The 9,574-nt window shown below is 43.5% G+C and overlaps 1 pseudogene; it reads right to left on the reverse strand.

Moving 5' to 3' along the window:
- Positions 1-4,228: 4,228 nt before the first annotated feature.
- Positions 4,229-4,400, reverse strand: LOC142558648 (U2 spliceosomal RNA; annotated as a pseudogene).
- Positions 4,401-9,574: the final 5,174 nt, after the last annotated feature.

A 9,574-nucleotide genomic window follows, 5' to 3' on the forward strand; every position in this document is an offset into this window, starting at 1 on the left:
CTTTCAGCAGCGCGTGGTTGCAGATATCGCTTGGGCATTGCTACAATCGCGTTACAATATTTTGTTACGGAACTGTCGCGCAGAGCTTAAAATTTATTACCATGCTTATGTGATTTCGTCTGCGCTGGCAGTCTTCCTTTAACGATGTCAGTAGAAAAGCAGTGAAACTTGCTGTCAGTTTCAGTTGAAGCTTTTTCGACAAAAACCAAACAAAATTTATCTGGTATACCTCAAGATCCAGTGAAAAACCAGTGTTGCCGCTATACTGTCACATGTAAATTAGGAAATGAAGAGAAAATTTTCGCGACTGCGTTCAAATTTCCAAATAAACAAGTACTGGAAAGATATCTACAGCACAGATACTGGATATTTTTGTGGTGTAATTGAATGTAATTGAATGTTGCCGGTTTTAAAGCAATTGGTGGAAGTTTAAAGTAAATGCACTATTATAACTGCAGTATAAACGGATGTTGCGGCAACTTCTTTACCTTTGGCTTAAGATATTTCAAGATGTCGGTCGAGTAACAACAAGTTGCAACTTCACAGCGCCGAGAGGGTAGGTTCTTTAATAATAATAATAATATTTGGGGTTTTACGTGCCAAAAGCACTTTCTGACTTGTCTGATTTTCCCTCTATTCATTAGTTCTCTCCACCTTGCGGGTTTCCGCAGAACTACTACGTCAAACTCTTGCCTTTGCTTCGTGTTGTCGACAAATTCAACTTCGCCCTGCCGTCTGCTAGCCGCTTGTTTAGCTCAGATGGTAGAGCGGCTGCCCCGGAAAGGCGGTGGTCCCGGTTTCGAGTCCCGGACCAAGACTAATTTTTCTTCAACAATGAGGCTTTTCTTTAGAGGAACCCGTATGGGTTTCCTTTGTAGCAATTGCTACGAACGGGTGGATGTCTGATTTTCTCTTTATTCATTACTTGTCTCCACCTTGCGGGTTTCCGCAGAACTACTACGTCAAACTCTTGCTTTGCTTCGTGTTGTCGACAAATTCGACTTCGCCCTGCCATCTGCTAGCCGCCTGGTTAGCTCAGATGGTAGAGCGGCTGCCCCGGAAAGGCGGTGGTCCCGGGTTCGAGTCCCGGACCAGGACTAATTTTTCTTCAACAATGAGGCTTTTCTTTCGAGGAACCCGTATGGGTTTCCTTTGTAGCAATTGCTACGAATGGGTGGATGTCTGATTTTCCATTTATTCATTACTTCTCTCCGCCTTGCGGGTTTCCGGAGAACTACTACGTCATGGTCAAAATAAATATGGAGTTTCTTACTACGGTGCGGCTCATAATCAAAGCATGGTTTCGGCACGTCAAACCCTGGACTTGAATTTTGTTAACGTTCTCCGCCACCTTGACCATATTTAACATGGAGGCATGCAACGCCGTTTCCTAACACACAGCAAGGGCACTGGCCCCTTATAATGGACGGCGATGCAAATGCAGGATGCATCCAATCATTGGTTGTTTGTCACTGCTTGTAGGACGTTTGTCTTCTCAAACTGCATATATATGTATATGTATATATATATATATATATTGATTGCATATATATGCAGGGTGTTTCTGCTAACTTGAGGCCGAGTGTAAACTCTGTGCACTCTGTGACGACGCGACTAAATGTAGGTTGCTCCCTTTGGTACGTAGCGTGTCGCGCTATTTCTGTGTTTTGCTTAATTAGCTAATTAGTCAAGCATAATTAACCACCTTCTGAAGCAAGGAAGTTAGGAAAGAAATTCCAATTAGAAAGTTGCAGAGCAGATGGCAACACATCCGAATAAACCGTTTCTGTCTTTCTATCTGTTAAGTATTAGTGTTTTTCCGCTTACTGCGGATGCTCGCGAAATGCAAAAAGCACCACGTGACATGCCCGCTTGCGAGTCATGATTGCACTGTCCTAAACCTTCGGCGCACAAATGAAAACATAACATTTAACCGGTGTGAACACCCGTCTGCTTATCGCCATCATGAACCGCAGCGAGGGAAGCACGTCGCCGGCGTCAATACCACAGCCAACGCCTTCGTCACTGCCCTGTCGCCTTTTAAGTGGCAACACACCCTGCTCGATGGTATGCTCGTTTGGGAGCGCTGCAAGCACGGCGCGCAAGCGGGTATGTCAGGTGATATTTTATTGTATTTCGCGGGCATCCGCACTAAGCTGAAAAACACTAACACTTAATAGATAGAAAGTTAGAAATTGACTAATCGGACGTTTTACAAAGTGCCTAGAACTTTCTAATTGTAACTTTCTAATTGAACTTTCTTGACTAATTAACTACGCAGGAAAAATACAAGAATAGCGTGACACATACAAGAGTGAGCAAGATGTATTTAGTCGCATCGTCTTATGGTGCATCGGCAAATTTTTTAACTTTGAGTAAAGTTAGCTGAAACACGTGTATATACGTCTATAGTTCAAGTAACGTGAAACAACACCTTGTATATATGCAATGGTGATCAAGTGATCAGTAAAGCAACATATATGTGCAAAAGACGCACACATATGTATGTTCGTGTGTTTTTCACATATACTTCGAAACTCAATATTGCTCGTGACTCAATGTTATTCAGCAATAAGTTAACAGCATTTACTCAACGACTTTATTGTTGGAAACTACTCAACAATGGTTCAGTAATACTCAATACAATTCAACAATATGTCAATAGAATTCAGTTAACGAATTTATTGTTGAAAACTACTCAACAATCGCTCAATAATACTTAATACTATTCAACAATATACCAACATAATTTAATCAATGACTTTTTGTTGTGAACTGCTCAACAACTTTACTGTTGAATTATTTTTCTGTGGTTTCAATAATTGTTAGGTATTGTTGAAAGGCTATTGAGTCAACAATTCGTCAACAATATGCCAACAACATTTCAACAGTCATTTTCATGAGGGAAAACCGTTTTACATCCTCACGACAGAGAGCAGATTGACTTGAATGAGAAGTGTCATGTTTAAACCGTAAAGCGATTCACGACAGCTGGTGTGGAAGGGTAATGGCAGAGCGAGTGTCGTTCAGCCTATTTGCACGCTCAGGCAGACCCGCCGCAGTGGTTTGGTGTTGCGTTGCTAAGCACCAGGTCGCCAGGTCCAATCCCGGCCCCAGGGACCGTTTATGTGGACGCGAAGTTAAAAAACGCCCGCTTGTCATGCATTGGGGCACGGTCAAGGCACCCTGGCGGTCAAAATTATTCCTAAAACCCCTGCTACGGAGTGCCGCATAATTAAACTGGCATTTTGGCGCCTAAATCCTGAGAATTCGTTATTCCACATAACGCGAGAAAACCGATTCTGATGCCAACAAAACTCAGAAAAATAATCGGGAGCGCAACCAACCTTCTAGCACACATTGCTTGCTGTGCCTGAGCGCTTATGTGCATATTGCATAACTCGGGACAGTCCTTAGTACAGGCAGAAGTGGAAGTTAGCACACACTCGTTTAATTTCATGAACTTGATATCCGCTGAGAAACCTTGCAGAATCTTGAAAACTTACTTTATCAGGAGCGTATTGAACCACCAATAACTTCTCCATTTATGAGTGCCCCGAATCTTTAAAACACACGCCATTGTAAGTTCGCGTTACATTTTATCGTTTCAGCGCTCAGATTCGTCGCCTCTAAACGAACTCGGCAATCCCTTCACCAAACTTGATGGGGTTTCTTTCAGTAAAAACGAACAGATAAAATTTTGTGTCTGTTGGCCGAGAATTCTTTAGTTAGCCCGTCAATTTGTTTATAAACATTGCGGAACATAGCAAATTTTCACAAAACGAGATTATCAGATTTGCCACTCTAACTCAGCAAAACAAACGATATCGCAATTCTGTAAATTGCATCAACTCGTGTATCATACCGCATTAATTTGATGCAATATACGTTGCTCTCCAATACATCATCAGTGAGTAGTACTTTTGCAAAACCTTTTTAAAGATAGTAGTCCGTTCAAGTAAGGTACAATTTATTATTTCAAATTTGTCCACTTTGTATACTTGGACGGATGCAATCAACGTAACTGCGGTATCTATGCTTCTATTATGTTTCTATTACGTATTATTATATGTTTCTAATTCTTTTTAAGAGACACACCAGTTTTCGGAAATTTTATTGAATGCTTCAGGCCATAAATCAAAAGTACACAGTCAACTTCCAGGACAATGTACCTTTTACAGCGAAGCTGTGTATGGCTAGCTTCCAGCGGATCGATGTCCATAGACAAAAACCCTGGGCCGATCCAGAATTTGATGCAATACCGGGCCGACCCGCCGCCGAGGTGAAGCAGGATTCCGTCAACTTGCAAAATTAGGTTTAATATCTTGGGTCCAAATACATGCTGCGTCAGATATTAAGCTGATAAGAACAGGCATTACACTTTGACCCGCGTCTTACATGCCTACGTTCGAACCACCGTCTCGTTGTCGCCTTTGCAAACGCTTGCGTATCTCTTTTCCTTTCTTCCGTGGTGGCCATGCCGTAACTGTTTTACCTGCCAGGACCGTAAGACGGAAAATGCGAACCGTCCACGTGGCCACGCTTTCGCAAACTTGGAACCTTTCACTGGAGCAACCGTCAGGTTTCAGAGGGAGTTTATGGGTAAACAATTAGGTGTGGCCTGTGTTGAGTGGTTTTCGAGTCACCTCACAACCATTACTGGACAGCGGGATGTCGACCAATGCACGATCGCCTTGGCCACGATAAAGCAGTGTGTGCCCTAGGAATGCGGCGAGCTGGGTGTCTTTCCTACGTGCCAGGATTCATGAGTAAATGTTACCGTACCGCATTTGGCAACAATACATGGGTATGTATAGTCAGCGGCACCTCATCATTATCCGGGTCTCAACATTGTGGAGAAGCGACTGGTCGCGCCTCGCCTTTCATTTATGCGCATAGGGCGTTTGACGCATGCCAATCGTCTGTGCGTGTCTGTCCTACGTGCCGGGATTCATGAGTAAATGTTACCGTGCCGCATTTCGCAACGATACATGGGTATGTATAGTCAGCGGCACCTCATCATCATCCGGGTCTCAACATTGTGGAGAAGCGACTGGTCGCGCCTCGCCTTTCATTTATGCGCATAGGGTGTTTGATGCATGCCATTCATCTGTGCGTGTCTGTCCTACGTGCCGGGATTCATTAGTAAATGTTAGCGTGCCGCATTTCGCAACGATACATGGGTATGTATAGTCAGCGGCACCTCATCATCATCCGGGTCTCAACATTGTGGAGAAGCGACTGGTCGCGCCTCGCCTTTCATTTATGCGCATAGGGTGTTTGATGCATGCCATTCATCTGTGCGTGTCTGTCCTACGTGCCGGGATTCATTAGTAAATGTTAGCGTGCCGCATTTCGCAACGATACATGGGTATGTATAGTCAGCGGCACCTCATCATCATCCGGGTCTCAACATTGTGGAGAAGCGACTGGTCGCGCCTCGCCTTTCATTTATGCGCATAGGGCGTTTGACGCATGCCAATCGTCTGTGCGTGTCTGTCCTACGTGCCGGGATTCATGAGTAAATGTTACCGTGCCGCATTTCGCAACGATACATGGGTATGTATAGTCAGCGGCACCTCATCATCATCCGGGTCTCAACATTGTGGAGAAGCGACTGGTCGCGCCTCGCCTTTCATATATGCGCATAGGGTGTTTGATGCATGCCATTCATCTGTGCGTGTCTGTCCTACGTGCCGGGATTCATTAGTAAATGTTAGCGTGCCGCATTTCGCAACGATACATGGGTATGTATAGTCAGCGGCACCTCATCATCATCCGGGTCTCAACATTGTGGAGAAGCGACTGGTCGCGCCTCGCCTTTCATTTATGCGCATAGGGTGTTTGACGCATGCCATTCGTCCGTGCGTGTCTGTCCTACGTGCCGGGATTCATTAGTAAATGTTAGCGTGCCGCATTTCGCAACGATACATGGGTTTGTATAGTCAGCGGCACCTAACCATCATCCGGGTTTCAACATTGTGGAGAAGGCACTGGTCGCACCTGGCCTTTCATTTATGCGCATAGGGCGTTTGACGCATGCCAATCGTGTGTGCGTGTCTGTCCTACGTGCCGGGATTCATTAGCAAATGTTACCGTGCCGCATTTGGCAACGATACATGGGTATGTATAGTCAGCGGCACCTCATCATCATCCGGGTCTCAACATTGTGGAGAAGCAACGGGTCGCGCCTCGACTACACAGCTTCGCTGGTAATCCACCTTCATAGAGTCGAATTGCACTGAATGTCATTCTCTGAAATGCTGCAGATTACTTTAAAACATTGGTCGCGGGATTGTCTCAGACAAGCATTTCTGCGTTTTACATGTGATACAATAGGCGGCGTTGGAGCTCGAGCTGAGCTAAAGCTTCTTCTTAATATATAAAGAGAATTTAGGGTTTAGGTCATTCGTGCTAATGCACTTAGCAGCCGGAGCTTGTGCTCGCGCGGTTATGATCAGTGGGAAGACAGCCACAAAAAAGCAAAGATGAAGGAACAAGAGTGATATCAGTGGTATTTTACGCAAATATTAATTTTTAAGGCGAACGTGCTTAGCATTTTATGCTTGTTGATACCGTTCTACTTGTATGTAGCTAGTTGTATGAAGTTAGAGTGGTTGTGATGAATCCTTGTTTACCTCATAGTTATAGGAGTTCTTTATATTTCGGTGTAACAAGAAAGCTAGTCATTTTGAGTAGGAATAAAAACTTTAATATACACTTTCGACCATGTCTCGAACGCTGCGCGGCCGTGTTCTTTCTTTAGGGCTGTGGGAGGGCCGGTTTGTCGATATATTGAAAGAAATAAGACAATTAAGATAAAGTATTACTTCTTTTTCTGATTTCTTATTTTTTCTTGAAGAAATATTCACAAGTTGATATTTATATTCGTCAACCTGATTGAGTTCAAGAGACGGAAGGCTGCAGGTACAGTAAAATTTATTGTTTTTATAGTTTAATAAAAACTGCCTTGTCAACATATTGCTTCACCATTCAAATATCATCCTTTCGTTATTATTGAAAAAATAACAGATTTTTCATGATAGTGAATATATCAACAGAACACAATCGTCCGTAAACAGCTCGATTTAAACTTCATAATGTTTTACTACAAGAACCATGCCATTAGTAAAAAAGGAAACAGTATTACGATCCTAGAACGCTTCCTTTAGGGGCGCGCCAGGGTAAATATACCTGGTAGCGAAGTTTCCATAGAAGCCCATACGTTCAAAACATGGCGGTTCATGGGGCTTAGCGCCATCTCTATCTGGAGGGAACACTTCATGCGGAAGAAAAAATAATGTGACGTCTTATCCGTTAAAAACAGAAGTGACGTCACTTTGCTTTCGAAGGCGCGAACTTCATTTTCTTCGCCTGCCTTTAGAGCTATATATTCGAATGCTCCGCCATTCGACTGGATGGGCGTTTCGAGCTTTCAGCGCGGAAAGCGATGCAGGAAAATACTAGCCGTACGGTTGTCGAAACCGCACCCCTGCACAGACCATACTTTCGTTGGAGGCCGGCGAAAGCTTTCGGTGTAGAGGACTCATCCAATCGTCAGATGCCAAGCTCGTCGGCCACCGCAGTTGCACGAAAACAACTATACAATTATCTGGTGGTCGTGACTCACTACTTTTGACAACAGGTTAACAAGCAATGAAGCTACCCGCGTCATCAAATTCAGACAAACGTCGACAAGCAAAAAAGCAGAACGTGTGAGGGGGGCGTGTTTCAACAGGTGAACTTTACGAGCCCGCCTCTCTGCACATTTCAAGAGGTCCAATGCATTGCAAGTGACAGTGGCGTCAACGCCCCCTGTAACGATGGGCGCTGAAGATAAATATATTTATAAATAATAAAATTGAAGAAACCCCTAATTTCTTATATCGCCACGAATGCATAAAATTGACCAGTAATTTTATTTTCATTGTATGAATTTAACTGTCTCGCTTGAATTAAAAAACGCTTTTTTTCTTTCCCAATGTGTGTTCCTTCCAAACATAGTCGCGCTTTAATCGCTGCTCCCATAACCACCCTTGCTGATGTCGGTGACAATTCGTACTGAACCGCTTTTCGCCCGAAACTTCGCGACCTATTTGGATCGACCTTGGACGCTCGATGAAACCGGTAACGGCAGAGAAAAAAAACTGTCACTAACAACACACTGCGTGCAGTGAATTTATCATCATAATCAACAACTACCATCTATTTCAAGTCCACTGCAAGACGAAGGCCTCTCTCTCTGGCGTCCAATAACTCCTGTACTGCGGTAACCGATTCCAACTTGTGCCTTCGAATTTCTTTATTACGCAACCCCACCTAGTCTTTCGCCGTCCTCCAGTGCGTTTCCCTTCTCTTGGCACCCATCCTGTAGCCCTAATGGTCCACCGGTCATCTAAACCTACGCATCCATGACCTTCCCAGCGCCATTTCTTTCGTTTAATCTCAGAACATTGGCTACGCCCGTTTGCTCTCTGATCCACACCGCTCTCTTCCTGTCTCTTAACTTTACGCCTTGCATTCTTCGTTCCATCGCTCTTTATGTCGCCCTTAATTGTTTTAGAGCTTCTTTGTCAGTCTCCAAGTTTCTGCCCCATATGTTAGCAGCGGTAAAATGCACTGATTGTACACCTTTCTATTTAGTAATAATGATGCTGTAAGAAAAATAACTATAGATGGAGGATACGTATAAATTCGTCTGAATGAATTTAGTAGGTGAAAGAAGGTCGAAGGCTTTACTAAAATCAAGGAAACCACCGGAAAGGCGGGAGATGTAAATTCAAGGCATTTAGAAAATGGAAAACAAGGCAAAAGCAGGAACCAACGTTCCGAAAAGTGTGCCTGTCTTTTTGAAGGTGTAAAAAAATACAAGCCTACTTCTCGAAACGTTTGGCTCCTGCTTTTACCTTGTTTTCGCTTTGCTCATTACTAAAATCAAATAATAATAAACCAACCTGTAATGCATTATAACGATAATCGCAAAAGAACGAACAACCATCACGAACTGTGTGACTCTGGGAAACGCTTTCCTAAAGCTTTGCTCCAAAGGGGAAAGTAGGCACTCGTCTTTCGAATACCCTGTTATAAAATTTCGGACAATGTGCTCAGGCGTCTTAAAATTACCATAGAAACAAACTTGAAGGCCGGACATTGGACCAAGGTAGTTACCAGTTGGTGCAGCTACTGCAGTAGCCATGGTATGTGTGAAGACGACAGAAAATTGAAATGAATAAAAAGGTATATCAGGGATACTTATCGAATATCCTAATTTCTCAATCGAACATCTTTAGAATTTTGTGCTTGCCGACACTGTTCTAGCCCTCTGTAATCACACCAAGATGGTTTGGTACTGCAATCATTTGTGATACTAGGAACTGTGCGAAATATCTGCATATTTAGTGTATATAAGGGAATGGCCGTGTTTAAACTCTGAATGTCGACTATTAACAGAGCCCAGAACACAGAGTGCTCTTGTTTTATTCTATATATATTTTTTCAAGAAGATTATTTGCCTTGACGGCGATCACTACAAATCTAAACTATCAGCATCCTACGGCACATGACGCAGGGTACC

Source organism: Dermacentor variabilis, chromosome 9 (genome assembly GCF_050947875.1).
Source record: "Dermacentor variabilis isolate Ectoservices chromosome 9, ASM5094787v1, whole genome shotgun sequence".
Lineage (NCBI taxonomy): Eukaryota > Metazoa > Arthropoda > Arachnida > Ixodida > Ixodidae > Dermacentor > Dermacentor variabilis.